General features: G+C 39.0%; 1 pseudogene; it reads left to right on the forward strand.

The window, feature by feature from the left end:
- Positions 1–8,135: 8,135 nt before the first annotated feature.
- Positions 8,136–8,304, forward strand: LOC136309663 (U2 spliceosomal RNA; annotated as a pseudogene).
- The last annotated feature ends 9,023 nt before the right edge of the window (positions 8,305–17,327 follow it).

Consider the following 17,327-nt stretch of genomic DNA (forward strand, 5'->3'; position numbering starts at 1 on the left):
AAAACAAAAACGGGAACAAATACAATATTTAAAATAAAGAACAAGTAAATTTAAATCAACAAACTGACCAGTATTTCAATGGGGAACTATGGGCTTGCTTTTGGTTAATGAGATAGTCAATGTCCAGTTCCATATTTGTCACTGCTATAGCCTTAACAAGTGATATGATGCGCTTCCGGAGCTGTGAGGCTTGCGTCCTGCGTCACCGGAAGTAGTACTGTACGTGAGCGACACTGCGCTTTGCGGCGTTGCCATATACAGTGCTCCTCTCACTGACCACCAATGAAAGAGGTGACCCTTCTGGAAGTGCAGCAGGGGCCGGATAAATGGCCTTAGGGGGCTGCATGTGGCCCGCGGGCCGTAGTTTGGGGACCCCTGCTCTATTGTATTTACATCTGTCCTCATTCCACCTAATAACCATCTCTTTTGCCACTATCTCCTAAACCAAACTGACCTGACACATCTTGGAACTCCCAAACTTCCATTTCTGGATTTACTAAGCTTCTTCCATTTCTCGTTCTCCCTCCGGTCCAAATGTTTTTTTGCCATCAACTTGACCTCCTGTCCTTTCAATCTTTTTTTAAATTTTCTAATTTAATTTTTAAGATAGAAAACATTTTTTATAAGTATGAAGTTGATTACTTCTACATATATGACATATGTTGCTATTTTATAAAGATACATATGAAAATAGCTGTTTTAAAAGTGTGGTTCTGGATCTGGCCAGCTGGCTTGGTTGGTTAGGTAGAGGTTGCCAGTTCGATCTCGGGTTGAGAGAGAGAGACAACCTCTCCCTTCCTCTCTAGCTAAAATCAATTAATAATAATAATAATAAATTAAAAGTGTGGTTGCCAATATTTGATTTGCCTTTTTTTTTTTTTTTTTTTTTTTTTTTACAGAGACAGAGAGAGAGCCATCGAGAGGGATAGATAGGGACAGACAAGAACGGAGAGAGATGAGAAGCATTAATCATCAGTTTTTTGTTAAGACACCTTAGTTGTTCATTGATTGCTTTCTCATATGTGCCTTGACCATGGGCCTTCAGCAGACCGAGTAACCCCTTGTTTGAGCCAGTAACCTTGGGTCCGAGCTGGTGAACTTTGCTCAAACCAGATGAGCCCATGCTCAAGCTGGTGACCTCGAGGTCTCAAACCTGGGTGCTCCGCATCCCAGTCCAACGCTCTATCCACTGCGCCACCGCCTGGTCAGGCTGATTTGCCTTTTTCACTGTGTTGACATTTGAACTGATGATAAATAAAACTGCTGATGTCTTCTATTAGTCAAGGAAGCAGAACTATAAAGTACTGTGTAGTTACTTATTGTATTTTTTAAAATCTCTACATACTTGCATACTCACAGTTAAAAAAGAAAAGGCCTGTTTTACTTAATAATCTTATTTCTTAATAAAACAGAAAAAAGCATTTTTTATGATTGTTTGAGTTGCAAGGCATACTCGCCATGTTTTTTCATAGAACATTTTTAACGGAAGGAGCAAATGAAACAGACTGTGTACATTCAGATGTAATGACTTACAAAACATTTTCTCAAACACCAACAAATGAAATGACCCTGTAATTTCAAGGAAATCAGTTGAGTATTAGTTGCCAATGATAAAATCTGAGCTTTTAAGCAAATATTACTTTTGGTAAAGTTCTATCCACTATTTGAGTTTTGGAAAACTCATATTCTCTCTTTTAAGCTTAATAGCTTCCCAATACTTAGCTTTGTTTTCTCCTGATGAAGTTGGTGGTGATATTAATAAAATATATCAACTTTTAGAAATGCAAATTTAATTGAACCAATATTTTTTAAAAGACCAATACATAATTATGCAAGGGTATGTATATTCAAAGTATAAGGAAGACTGAGGGATTTTAATATAATAGAAGACAAAATGTTCATTGACAGGATTTTGGAATAAAAAAATTAATTATTTATAAAGCTATTAGAGCCCCTGTCTGGGTCGAGCATCATCTTGATTTGCCAAGGTTGCAGGTTTGCTCCCTGGTCAGGACACATCCAAGAATCAACCAATAAAGACACCGGAAGTGGAACAACAGATTGATGGTTTTCTGTCTATCTCTTTCCCTTCCTCTTTCTCTTAAAATATTAATACATTAATTTAATAAAGAAAAAAGCTCTGGCAGGGTGGCTTAGTTGATAGAGTGATAACCCTGGGTGCAGAGGTTGGGTGTCCATTCCCTGATCAGGGAACATATGAGAAGCAACCAATGAGTGCACAACTGAATGGAAAAACTAAGTGAAAGAATGAATCGATGCTTCTCTCTCTCTCAAATCAAAATAAACAAATTTTATTTTAAAGTTAAAATAAACAAATAAAATAAAAAGTTATTAGAATGTTCTCCACTTTTCCAACTATGTCTTTGTATGAGGATGAATTGTTTTTCATGTATTTCAATTAAAATAACATTGAGGAAACAAAATGCTGGAGGAGATATAAAAATAATATCCATGTTCTGAAAAACCAGATATTAAAGAAATTAGCAAAAGTCTGAAATCATGCCATTCTTCTCAACAACTGTTCAGAGAAGATTCTTTATGACAAAGGTGTTAAACATTTTGCCCACTTGGTAGGTAAGAAATGATAACCAGTTTGCATTTATTTATGAATAAAACTATTGTTTTCAAATGTTTAAAAGCCATTTTCATTTCTATTTCTGTGAACCATGTTTTAATTTTTTTAATGACAGAAACAGTGTTAAGCCTAGTCTGGAGGGACTTGAAACATTGAAGACACAAACAAAATTTGTCGATTCCACACCAGAGCTTCTATTGGCCAATCTAGCTTGGCCAAGCGGCAGCAACTCCGACAGAAATCTGAGGGAGAGCGCCAGCCCTTTGTTCTACCTAGTTTTTATAGTTTTGTAAGTGGGAAGTACAGAAGCAAAAATTGCAGTTAGGTGCCTTTTACCACTATTGGTTATAGTCATATGTCCTTTAACATGATAGGACTATGTTTAATTTGCAAGCCATACATCATTTTGGAGAAAACAAAATTTACAAGTCAACACGATGGTAGAAAGATGTCTCTTTACATATTAAAAGACATTCCTATATTCTCTAATGTTTATCCACCATCTCTCTGTCCAGAGTCACACGTGTTAACCACATGCATTCACATGGGAGAGGTAGTTTCCGTGGGGACAAATACCCACAAATGGCTCATTACTATAAGAAAAGGTTTATTTTGGCTTTTCTCTTCCTGCACCTGACTAGCCATTCACCCCTTTCCCCACAGGTGTGGTGGAATGTCTGGGAATCCATGTTTTCCTTCCCTTTGCATTTATAATACAATGCCAAGGGCCATCCTGGTTTTAGGCCAATCACATAGTACAGAGACTATTCTCACAATTTCTCTGCACACCTTAACCCAAATTAATAAAATGTTCTTCAAGCCTCTTAAAATATTAATATTAATTCTTCAGCTTTTGGTACTTTACCTCACCTGCGGCTGAAGTGGCGCAGTGGCTCCTCAACAGAGGGAGGAACAGATAGGGACAGACAGACAGGAAGAGAGAGATGAGAAGCATCAATTCTTACCTAACCAGGTGGTGGTGCAATGGATAGAGCATTGGGCTAGGACCAGTGTACCCAGGTTCGAGACCGCCAGCTTGAGCACAAATTCATCGGTTTTGAGCAAGGCTCACCAGCTCGAGCCCAAGGTCGCTGGCTTGAGCAAGGGGTCACTCGGTCTGCTGTAGCTCCCCCAGTCATGGCACATATGAGAAATCAATCAATGAACAACTAAGGAACTGCAATGAAGAATTGATGTTTCTCATCTCTTGCCCTTCCTGTCTATCTGTCTCTCTCTCTGACTTTCTCTGTCTCTGCCACACACACACACAAAAATAATAAAAATAAAAAAAAATAAAAAAGAAGCATCAATTTTTTGTTGCTTTTTACCCATCAACTTTTTACCCATTTTTTAAACCTGTTTTTTGGTCTTTTTCTTAATTTGCCATTATACAGATTGCAAATATTTTCTATTTGCAATTTCTCTCTGAGTTTGCTCCGATTTTTTTTCACTGCCCATGCCCTTCGGCTCCCTTGTACCTACCCTTGACTTGACTCCTTGAACAGGTGCTAGACTACTGGATTGAAAAAAACTGATCGGTCACAAAAATGGCAAAGTTTACAAATTCTGTCCTCATTGCTGGCTTTATTTCATTTAAGCTCTTAGTAGCGGTTAAAATGGTTTACCAATGGAGCCTCCTTTTGCAGTGTTTTCTTCTCTTTGCTGTAAGGCTCACATATCTACGCCCCTCCCACTTTACTAGTCTGTCTGTTTCTCAGCATCCTTTTTTGGCTTCACATCCTCCTGACCATCTACATTTTGAGGAGCTTAACGGTAAGTTCTACTCCCTTATTCATGATCCTACAGTGTCTCCCTAGGTAATTACATTTCCAAAAATTTAAGAGCTACTCTCCAATTCAATAATCTTCTACCTAAACACAGCACTTCCAAGTCATTTGCAATTAAATGTCTAAGAAGCACCCCAAATTAACACATCTAAAGCACTGTCCTTGGATGTGACCAAGAGCTTTCCTCCCCCAACACACTTTAAAATTAAGTCAATAAGAAGCAGAGTTTAAACCTCCATCACTCCATTATTTCAACAAATTTAGACTCAGCCCTGCTCCATTCTCCTGTCCAACTCCTCACATCTCAATAAACAGAATACTATTTTAAAACCTAAATCAGGTTTCTAATAACTTTCCTTTGCATTTAAGATAAAATCCCAATGGCTAATGGAGTTCTACTATTGAATAGTATGGCCCCCTGCCCCACACCCAACCTCACTCACAGCCCTCCCCCAATGTGTCAGTTCCAATGATGACAAATTCCTGTGTTTTTTCTGCTGTCTCATCTGGCAATGCTGTTCTTTCAGGTTCTTCCATTCTAGTTCCTTTTTTCTTTCCTTAAGGTCTCAGTTCAAATGTCATTCCTCAAGAAGACATTTCTATAATGACCCAGTTTGAAATGCCTTCCTGCTGGCATTTATACTATCTTTATTTTCTTTGACTCTAACTGTATTTATCTATGACAAATTTACTGGTCACTCCATCTGCAAGACACTTAAGTTCTTCAGATGCCCTAGACCTGACATACAGACGTACAATAAATATTTCTAAAGATATCTTTTAAATCCAACCTGTACAAAGAAGAAAACAGAGAAGGATGGAGAAAATAAAGTAAATATTTTTACAGAAACCAGGAGAAAGATAAGTTGGAGAATAGCCTGACCAGGTGGTGGAACAGTGGATAGAGCATCGAACTGGGATGAAGAGGACCCAGGTTCAAAACCCTGAGGTCTCTGGCTTGAGCACTGGCTCGTCAGGCTTAGCACAGGGACACTGGCTTGAACGTGGAATCACTCACTCTGCTGGATCCCTCCCCCCATCAAGGCACATATGAGAAAGCAATGAATGAACAACTGAGATGCCGCAACGAAGAACTGATGCTTCTCATCTCTCTCCCTTTCTGCCTGTCTGTCCCTATCTGTCCCTCTCTCTCTTTCTGTCACACAAAAAAGTTGGAGAATAATTTGTTTTCCTAGTATGTTGTGTATGTGCTAAGCTCACATCTACCCTTATCTTGTTCTTCCTTATTTTATTTTTTTCACTGATTCTTGAATAGTGTTGCATTGCATATGTACATACTTTAAGACTTTCATGAATACTAAGTCCAAGTTTAGGTATTTAATAAAAACCGTGATTAAAAAAATGCGCATCAGAGAAAAACTCACCTTTGTTTGCCATCTTGAGTATTTCCTTTAGGGAACTGTCCACAATGGAGCCCGCAGCCCTTTTATCTTCACAGCTGCTCCCTCATCTCCTTCTCTCGTCATCAGCTAGGAAAGCTGTAAAGTTTCAAATTATATCCATAGGATAAATCCAGCATCGAAGTTATCAAACTTAAGTAAGCATTAGAATCTTCTGAGTTTATTAAACAGATTTCAGGGCCCATCCCAGAGTTTCTGAAATGACGAATCAGGGTGGAGTCCTTTTACATTGTAATGATCTCCTAGCAAATGCTGAATGGCTGACTTTGGTCCAGAGTTCCAGGTTTTTGGACGGGTGAATATTTTGTTGTTCTAACTCCAAGGTCTTATATGGTGCTCACCATACAATAGTTCTTTAATATATATATATTTTTTAACAATGAACTTCGTGTATACACAAACAATTTTACAGGAAGAAATCCTTCTACAAGCCATTGCCCTAGAATCTCATTGTGTTTTTTCCTGAGCCATATCATTTTCTCTTAAGCCATTAAATATTTTCACTAGAGAACAATGCCCAATTTCATTGTTGGTGTCCAGAATGTTTAGGGAAGAGTAGGGAATAACTGCCTCACTAAAGAATGTTTCACAGGTAGGGACAGCAGGGGACAATTTCAGACAGTTCATAGGTGACCTCCGTGGAGAAGAAATCTGCACAGCTTTCCGAATTTTAGAATTCTATCTCTGAAAGTTTTTATTGTTTCAATCATCTACTAATCAAAGCACGGTGATTTATTTATTTATTTATTTATTTATTTACTGTTCACAGGACAATGAGAAAGTTCCTATACTTGCTGTCTGACCTTCTAAATTTAGTCCCGCCCTATGGAATCTTAAGTAAGCTTTCTCTTTACCTGAGACAACACTCCACACCCAGCCACTCCCTCTAAATCCCATCTCCTTCAAATAGACTAAATTCATTTCTGTGCCTTCCTCCCCTCCTCTTCTACTCAACAGTTTTTCCTACTCAATCCTCCTTTCTCTTTTAAGGCTCAACGCAGCTAACTTCCTCCTTTTTTCTTTAAATTTTATTTATTGATTTTAGAGAGAGAAAGAGAAAAATCAATCTGTTTCTGTATGTGCCCTAACAGGGAATTGAACTGGCAGCCTCTGTACATCAGGCTGATGCTGGAGCTGTCTGGCCAGGTCATGATGCAGCTAACTTCTATAAAGACTTTATCAGTTACTCAGTCATCTAATCTTACCATATTGAGTTTTCATAATTTTCATTTTGACCAAAAAACGTCTTAATCGGAATTGAAGAGCAAAGCATCATGCAAAATTCCGATAAAATATCAAGCAAAATTCTCCTCTCTTGAAGTCTCTTAAAACCTATCTTAGACTTTAAGTAAATAATATAGTATTAGTTCTAGAAGATGAAATATTTTTAAGTGTTCTCTACCCTAGAGGTAGGGAATATTTTAAAAGTGTATTTATTGATTATTTAGAGACAGAAACATTGATATGTTTCTGTATATGCCCTGACTGGGGAATCAAACCCACAACTTCTGTGTATCTGGATAATGCTCTAACAAACTGAGCTATCCAGCCAGACTAGAAGACTAAATTCTTAAATGTAAAATAATTCTAGAAATAGTGCTATATAGTATGTTAAACACTTTTTAAAAATATTTTTATGAAGTGAGAAGCAGGGAGGCAGAGAGACAGACTCTGCATGGGCCCGACTAGGATCCACCTGGCAAGCCCACTAGGGGGCGATGTTCTGCCCATCTGGGACATTGCTCAATTGTAAATGGAGCCATTCTAGTGCCAGAGGTGGAGGCCATGGAGCCATCCTCAGCACCCCGGCCAACTTTGTTTCAATGGAGCCTTGGCTGTGGAAGGGAAGAGAGGGACAGAGAGGAAGGAGGGGAGGAAGGATGGAGAAGAAGATGGGCACTTCTCCTGTGTGCCCTGACTGGAATTGAATCTGGGACATCCACACACCAGTCCAACGCTCTACCACTGAACACTTTTTTTTTTAATTTCTCTATATATTTCCCCAAATCCTGTGATGTTTGTGGTATCAGAATACATTTTACAGCTGATAGAGGTGATAATTTAGAGGTTAAGTAGTTGACCCAGAGCACTCAGACCGAAAATTACAGATCTAGGATTTGAATCACAGCCAAATTTTATGACACATCCTTATTTCTATTAGATGTTAACCAAATATTTTGCCAATTTATAAAAGGAAATGCTTCCAGTTTGTGTTATAATTCATCATGAGATATTTTTAAAGGCCTAGAGTAACAGCCTTATCTGGAGCACAGATTATTTTAAAGTATTAGATTTTACATAAGAAGGCTCTTGATTTAAAAATTCCTAATGATCACTTCCAAGCCTTCTGGCTGAGATCAAGTGTAGCTATCTATTCCTATCAGTTTAACATTTGACACATCCTCTATCCGAAGATAACATTGAATGAATTGTTGGAATAGAGAAAAAAAAACCCTGAAGAATTGTGTTTTTTCTTTTTACTGTCAAAGAACAAAATGCTCAATGAGTCAAGGTTCTCACAGCTCATTTCAGGAACTTTTACTAGTCTTATCACATGTGTTAGCCACAGGTCCGCTCACCATGTGCATCATGGTAGCATAAGCCCAGTTTTCTGGTGAAAAGGACGTGGCTGGGGCCACATGTTACTTCTGGACTCACTCTGCTCCAGGAGACCACTACCTCCTCCCACTTCCAGAAGGAGTCATGATGCTGTGTCTCTAACCAGCCATGTTGTAATTATCCTCCAGGAAGGACCAGCTCTTCTTTGGCTCAACTTTCTGCAAGGCCATTCTCTTAAAAGCAGGGGCTTAGTTTTCATTGCCTTACTTCCTACAATGTTAGATATTTATTTATTTAATTATTTATTTTTAAAAGACTTTATTTATTTATTTTTAGAGAGGAGTGAAAGAGAGAGAAGGGGCCAGGGAGGAGCAAGAAGCATCAACTCCCATATGCTTCTTGACTAGACAAGCCCAGGGTTTCAAACCAGTGACCCCAGTTGTCTAGGTTGACGCTTTATCTACTGCACTGCCACAGGTCAGACTTCTTACAATTTTAAGAAAATTAGATGTCTATACATTCAACTGTTTTCTTGCTTAAAGCATTAATATTTAAGAATACCCTGACTAGGCAGTGACACAGTGGATAGAGCATCAAACTGGTATGCAGAGGACCCAGGTTCAAAACCCAGAGGTCGCCGGCTTGAGCTTGAGCTCACCATCTTAATCATGGGGTTGTTGGCTTGAACATGGGGTCACTCTCTTTGCTGTAGCTCCCTGGTCAAGGTACATATGAGAAAGCAATCAATGAACAACTAAGGTGCCACAATAAAGAATTGATGCTTCTCATCTCTTTCCCTTCCTGTCTGTCTGTCTCTCTTTGCCCCCCTCTTTGACTCTCTGTCACAATAAAAAGAAGAAAAATAAATAAACATTTATGGCTGACTTCAATGATGGCACGATTATTTTTTTGTTGTTGCAGTAATAGATCAGTGCTCATTGAAATCCAAAATATTCATTTGTTTTTACTTTTTCTAAGGAAGATAATCTTTCTAAGGAAGAACTAAGGTGACCAACTTTTTTACAATGAAAATATAAAAATAAATTGAAGACAACAATATCGTAAATAAAAGAAACATTTTATTCATTGCAACAATAATACACTATAATATGATAAATATATAATAAAACATGTGAAATATTTTATATTGTAATTATGCTTACATGCCTATTAATTTTTAATAATAATTGTAAGAAAAAAGTACTCATTTAGTAAAACTAAATATCAAACAAAACCACTAATTTGGAGTGACATTCAGGTATATTTATCATTTTCTAATTTAAAAAATGCTATTTTATGCAGCTATTTAATCAAAATACATTATTAATAGGTATGGTTTGAGGTTAGATTTCCACTTTAAAATTCGAATTTCAAGAAAATACTCGTAAATAAAATTATACATATTTGGAAATTATTAAATAGATAATGAATTAATAAAATGTGAATTGGCCTGACCAGGTGGTGGCGCAGTGAATAGAGCATCAGACTGGGATGCAGAGGACCCAGGTTTGAGATCCTGAGGTCGCCAGCTTGAGCATGGGTTCATCTGGTTTGAGCAAAAGCTCACCAGCTTGGACCCAAGGTCGCTGGCTCGAGCAAGGGGTTACTCCATCTGCTGAAGGCCCACAGTCAAGGCACATATGAGAAAGCAATTGATGAACAATTAAAGTCTCGCAATGAAAAACTGATGATTGATGCTTCTCATCTCTCTCCATTCCTGTCTGTCTGTCCCTGACTATCCCTCTCTCTGATTCTCTCTCTGTTCTTGTGTAAAAAAAAAAAAAAGTGAATTGTGCTTACCTGTCTATGATTGAATATTCACTGAGAAAGAAATAACTGTGAGTCTACAATGTCGTATGTGCTATGTCATGTTTCAGTAAGAAGTACACAAAGCCATTTTCATGCTTGGTATATTGTGTGCTCTCTCAAGGTCTTCTATGCGGAGCACATGCATCTCATAATTGTGTCTCGCTGCACTGTACTGATCCTTGACAAATTGTCATGTCAAATACAAATATGTCACATCACAAGCAATGGATCGACTCTGCATTGATTGAATACGGACATTTACAGATCAGTCTTCCAATATTAAAAAGGAGGACATGTAGGAGGACACTTTCTGAGGGAGGATGGAACTTACAAAAGAAGGACAGTCCTCCCTAAAGGAGGATGATTGGTCACCTTAGAACACAACAGAAGAAAAGAGGTCCTTTTTATCTCACTTATTCCAATAGAAACACAAACTCTTTTTGTTTTAACAACAATAGGTTGGCTTTAATTGGGGACAGCGATGACTCTGAGGAAATGAAGTTGAGAGTCATAACTGAACCTGAACTTTGGTGAGAGCACATCGTAGCCAACACCTTAATTTTAGCTTCATGAGACCTCAAGCAGAAAATCCAGCCATGGCATGCTGGAACTTAGACCTACAGAATTGTGAGTTCATAAATGGATGCTGTTTTAAGCTGCTAAGTTTGTAGTAATTTGTTACAAAAATATATATTTATACTAATACAGCCTTGACCATGTAGCTATAGCATTATCCTGATAAGCCAAGGTTGTAGGACAGGACACATATCATACAAGAATCAAACAATGAAAACAAAAATAAGTGGAACAACAAATTGATGTTTCTCTTGCTCTCATATAAATAAAAATTAAAAAATTAATGTAGACCCTTTAGTAAATTGTCATTTGGAAACTGAAGAGAGAAACAAATATGGTTTGAGATGGGCTATTCACGCAACTTCTATATCTTATGTTAGAGGTAGAACACAGGACAAAAATTTTCTGTTCTAACCAGAAAATTTTGTTTAATCTGAATGATAGCCTCAAAAGAAACTTAGAAGTGTTTGACAGAATTGAATCTACAAAACAATTCTCAGTTGGAATTTTTTTTTTTTTGTGACAAAAATAAAAGGATACAATTTATACTTCTCCTAAAAGGTAACAACACTCTGTCCCTGAACCAAAACATCATAAGAGAAAATGATGTGTTTCTGCCCTGGCGAGGTGGCTCAGTTGGTTAGAGTGCCATCCAGATGTGCCACCGTTGTAGGTGCGACCCCTAGTCAGAGTACATAAAAAAATCAACCGATAAATGTGTAACAGAGAAAAACAAACTGATGTTTCTCTCTCTCTCTCTCTCTCTCTCTCTCTCTCTTTCACTCCTTCCTCTCTCTCAAATCAATCAATAAATAAAAATTTAAAAAAGAATATATTTTTTATTTTCTAAAGAGTCACCCTACTTATCTCTTACCTGTTCTCATAAGAGTGATCTGAATGTTTTAACAAGTTCAGTACAATGAGTATGAATTGCTATTAATTTCAGAATCTCTTTCTGACTAGAGTCTGTAAAAAGTATTTCTTACAGAAGTCTACTGTGATATTGAGGGGTTCTTGCATTGTAACTTTTGTTTTTGCTCTAATTTTTAACTCATTTATACAAAATTTTTAATGTTAATAACTAGCTGTGTGATTTCATGCAGGTTGGCATTAGTAGCATGGCCCCTTCTCAATTTTATGAACACTAGTAACAAATATATAGTCTTCCTTTTACATTTTTTTCATTTATTTTTTTGATTTCAGAGAGAGAGGAAGGGAGAGGGAAGATTAGAGAGGGAAAGGAAGGGAAGGGAAATGGAGAGAAGAAGAGAGAAGTGGGGAGGGGAAGAAAGGGACGGAAAGAGAGAGAGAGATCAATTTGTTGTTTAACTTACTTATGCATTCATTGGTTGATTCTTGTGTGTGTCCCCACCCAGGATTGAACCTACAACCTTGGCATATCAGGACAATGCTTTCTAACCAACCTAGCTACCTGAAATACATATTCTTCCCAGTGGATTTTGTTTTAAGAGGTGAAATCTTTCTTCAAAAGGAGTCTGATAAAGAATCACGATGTACATATAAAAGTTGAACTTCTAATCTAGTTGTTTGCTTATCCAACAAATTTGAGATCTGACGATACACATGGAACTGTTAGAATACAATGCATCTAAAAAACATTATTTTTCCTACTGTCATGGGGTAGTTTTTCTTTTTTCTTTTTTTGTTTTTTTATTAATTCTGAAGCTGGAAACGGGGAGAGACAATCAGACAGACTCCCGCATGCGCCCGACCGGGATCCACCCGGCACACTCACCAGGGGCGACGCTCTGCCCACCAGGGGGCGATGCTCTGCCCCTCCGCGACCAGAGCCACTCTAGCGCCTGGGGCAGAGGCCAAGGAGCCATCCCTAGCGCCCGGGCCATCTTTGCTCCAATGGAGCCTCGCTGCGGGAGGGGAAGAGAGAGACAGAGAGGAAGGAGGGGGGCGTGGAGGGTGGAGAAGCAAATGGGCGCTTCTCCTATGTGCCCTGGCCGGGAATCGAACCCGGGTCCCCCCGCACGCCAGGCCGACGCTCTACTGCTGAGCCAACCGGCCAGGGCCGGGGTAGTTTTTCTAACCCGTAGATTGCTATATCAGTTTAATGAATCATTACCAGAGTTAAAAACATACCGTATTTTTTGCCATAAGACTCACCTTTTTCCCCAAAAAAGTGGAGGAGAAAATGCCCGTGCATCTTATGGAGCAAAAAATATGGTGTTTTAATAAATATTTTAACACATCATTTGGTTCAGAATTTTTTTTTTCTTATTTTCCTCCTTAAAACCCTAGGTGTGTCTTGTGGTCAGGTGCGTCTTATGGAGCAAAAAATATGGTACTCAGTACCTTTCTCATGGCAAAGTTAAGTATGTTTCATAAGCTGTGTGTCCCAAATTGTGTCAAAGTCTATTTCTCCCAGTGAGTCATGGTCAAGAATCTGAAACCACCGACAGAAGGAAATTAAAGTCTAATACAAGAGACAGACAATCTAAGAATAGTAGAAATAAACTTCAAAACTAAGGCTTTGAAGGCTGGATAAATACAAAGAGCTATGAGGCTAAAATCTGGGAGGAGGAGTTCAGTTCTCCAGTAACAAACTGGAATTTCTTCCCCGAAGAAGCTGGAGCTAAGTAAGCTGTGGGTGAGGCGGGTGTGGGGTGGGGGGGGAGGAAAAGCAAAGACCCTTCGCCCCTAAGATATCTTTCATTAACCTCATATTCATTCTTAAGGAAATCATTGTGAGACAGTTCAATGAAAGCTTGGTTTCTTCCTTAAAATGACTGGTGGTTTAAAGGCAAAGCTATTATCTAGTACAGAACAATGCATGTTTTGTTTTCTTCCCATCCCTACACGTACTTTGCCTTATTCTTTCACAACCACAAAGGGGTTCGTGTTTCGGATGGAGGTTCCCATGGTTCCAGCAGGGCCTTCCTATAGAGCAGTGGTCCCCAACCCCGAGCCGCGGACCGCTACTGGTCTGTGGGCCATTTGGTACCGGTCCTCAGAGAAAGAATAAATAACTTACATTATTTCTGTTTTATTTATATTTAAGTCTGAACGATGTTTTATTTTTAAAAAATGACCAGATTCCCTCTGTTACATCTGTCTAAGACTTACTCTTGATGCTTGTCTCGTAAGTTCGACAATTATATTTAAAAATACCACAGTTTTTATGCTGGTCGCATAATTTTATTTTGTGCCTTTATCCGTCCCACCGTAAAGGCCGGTTCGTGAAAATATTTTCTGACATTAAACCGGTCTGTGGCCCAAAAAAGGTTGGGGACCACTGCTATAGAGCATATGATCTGGGCAGGCGATGCCTCAAGGGCGCTACCTGATTGTTTTATATTTCTAAAAACAAATTCAAATATAGTCTTTGGACTTTCAAGTTTAGTTTTGTTATATAATTCCAGCACACTTTACCACTCCCAAAATCCTATGTTTGGTCTCATTTAAAAAGCTAAGTCATTTCATGTAGTCAAGCTGGAATTATTATTTTAATATAGTCAATATCTTTGAATACCTCACTTGTTTTATTTTAAAAAATCCCTCTAAGCCTAAAATTCTTGTAAGTGGTAAATTAAGCTTATAAAAATAGGGACCCTCAAGTTCTTAAATAGTGTAATTCCTTTCATATCGTTGGATGTCTACTTATAAGCACAAATCTAAATCAGTGACTTAATCCGCAGGAGATATGAGATGAAAATTATTCCCAGTCAAAATGGAGCTATTGGGACTCCCATGGTTGATAGGTCAGGGATGAAAAAATGATTTAAATATGTGTCACTCTGAAGACCCATGGTATTAAGGAAAGAATGATTGAGAATAAACTCCTGGAATTTTGAAAAAGAACATAATCTTACCTTAAAGATTCCTGTTGCCTTCTCAGTGACAAATATTGTGAGACTCATGTTCTCAAGACAGCAAACATCTCACCAAGGGGCCTCTGATCTATCACACAGAACCTCTTTAGTTTTTCTTGGTGTGTCTCACATGCACTATCTTTAAGTTCATTATGTGAAGATTTTGTTATATGAGCCATCATCCCCAGCTGCAGGTTACACCTTGATGTCCCAATTTATAAATAACCTCTTCATAATGCAGATGCTGCAACTGGGCCTTTCCTTCCGATTCCTTAAGAGGCACTCCTAGCTAGATTTATATTCTCATCCAAATGCAAGTGGATTGTTCAAATAGTGTAAACAAATAGAACAAATCAGCTCTTCCATAAAATCTGGTAGACCTGAGAGGCAGTCATTGTTCTTTTCAGGGTGGCAGAGGATGTCTAAAAAACCTGTTCTTTTCCAAGATCAGAGATTTGTTTTCAGCACCAGTTCACAATCACATTCTTTCACCTTCATTTAAACCCCCCCCTTTTTTTTTTTTAATTACCATTCTTACCCTATCAAGACTTTGTCTGGGATTTTAAGTCCTCTACCTTATACCTCTCTCAGAATGTTATTCATCATGCTGGAGACTCTTGTTTCTCTTCTTTTTTTTCTTTTTTAATTGATTTTAGAGGAAGAGAGAGAAAGAGAGGAGAGAGATGAGAAGCATTAACTCATTGTTTCTTCACTTTAGTTGTTCATTAATTGCTTCTCATATGTGCCTTGACTGGGAGCTCCAGCCAAGCCAGTGACCCCTTGCTCAAGCCAGCAACCTTGAGCTCAAGCCAGTGACCTTTGGGCTCAGGCCAGCAACCTTGGGATCATGTTTATGATCCTGCGCTCAAGCCCGATACCCCACATTCAAGCTGGCAACCTTGGGGTTTGAATAGGGACCTCAAAAGTCTTCCTTTAACTTAGCTTCATTTCAGTCACGATCCCGACGATGAAGCCTGGCCCTCGTGCCAGTGCCACAGCTCCTTAAGGGGATTAACTCTTAGTTCTTACGCTCGCACGGACTTTCCCCAAGGACATTTACACAGTGCCAGGCAATCAGCAGGAGTTCCTGTAATTCCTGAGTTCTCAGCTCTGCCTAGGACCCTCATTCTTTAGGGTTCCTTCCTCTGTATTTGCAGCAACTAGCCAACAACTAGCCCAACAGATACTGTCTTAGGTCTTTGCACCTTAGTATCCAAGGAAAGCCGAGGGGAGTGAAGAGAGCACGAGTTTGTTTTTTTCTTATGAAGTTTCACTGGCTCTTTTGAAAGGTTGCCTCCTAAACTTACCTACAAGGACTCCCTTCTGACCTCAACCTCTGTAGCTGCAAACAACACATAAACAAGGGAGGAGCGCCCCCTGGCAGTCCCTGACACCAATTACCATTGGAGTGTTGGGAGAGGAGGAGAAAGCCCATCAACTTTAGTGCTAACTTGACTGAATCCTTGCACAACCAGCATACCTGTTTTTGGTCACAGTTGTACACTCCTTGAGTTTAACGTTTGTGGCTCATTCAAGCCCTTGGGAATGTCAGCATGGCTGTGTGGGTAATCACACAGCCACCACTGTGGATCTGGGGTACATTTCAGACCAGAGTTTTTCTCATCTGTGAGTGGAGGTAGGACTAGTACCCACTTCGCGGGGCTGTTAGGTAGCTATAAAAGTGTGGCGAAGGGTGCTTGGCACAGAGCCAGTACTCTCTATTTGTACCAGATTGTCTCGTGTTTTCCCCATAAATATACTGTTGTGTGATGACAGTATTGTGAATGTGTTAGGATTTCCTTCAGAAAAGAAAAAAGCGGTCTTCCCCGTAACAAAGAAGAGGCAACAGGTATACACATAAGCATCTGTTTCTTTCCCCACAGAATACTAGTCTAACAAGGGGTGATAATTTGTTTTTCTAGCCTAGTGAATGTACTACTCCACCTAGAATATGAAGATGTTTAATAATTCCTGCAGAATTAAGTGATTGACACCTTGTAAAAGGTGTCATGTGATAGAAGCAAGACACAAAACAGGTAGACTTTGCACTCTTAAGTTTCTTTTTAAAAAAATCTAGCATTGTCCTTACATTCGTTAAATCCTATTGACATGGAAGTAACTCAAATTGGTTTGTTTTTTTTTTTTTGTAACAAACTTGAATTCCATACTCTACATTAGAAAGAGAGGAAAAGGTTAGACCAGGGGTCCCCAAACTTTTTACACAGGGGGCCAGTTCACTGTCCCTCAGACTGCTGGAGGGCCGGACTATAAAAAAAAACTATGAACAAATCCCTACACACACTGCACATATCTTATTTTAAAGTAAAAAACAAACAAACAAACAAACAAAAAAAAAACGGGAACAAATACAGTATTTAAAATAAAGAACAAGTAAATTTAAATCAACAAACTGACCAGTATTTCAATGGGAACTATGGGCCTGCTTTTGGCTAATGAGATGGTCAATGTCTGGTTCCATACTTGTCACTGCTAGCCGTAACAAGTGATATGACGTGCTTCAGGAGCCGTGACGCGTGCGTCCTGCATCACCGGAAGTAGTACTGTACGTGAGCGACGCCGCACTTTGCGGTGCCACCACATACAGTACTCCAGGAGCACAGGGTGCGGGTGCAACCTGTGCTCCTCTCACTGACCACCAATGAAAGAGGTGGGCCCTTCTGGAAGTGTAGCAGGGGTGGATAAATGGCCTCAGGGGGCCGCATGTGGCCCGCGGGCC

Source organism: Saccopteryx bilineata, chromosome 6, assembly GCF_036850765.1.
Source record: "Saccopteryx bilineata isolate mSacBil1 chromosome 6, mSacBil1_pri_phased_curated, whole genome shotgun sequence".
NCBI lineage: Eukaryota > Metazoa > Chordata > Mammalia > Chiroptera > Emballonuridae > Saccopteryx > Saccopteryx bilineata.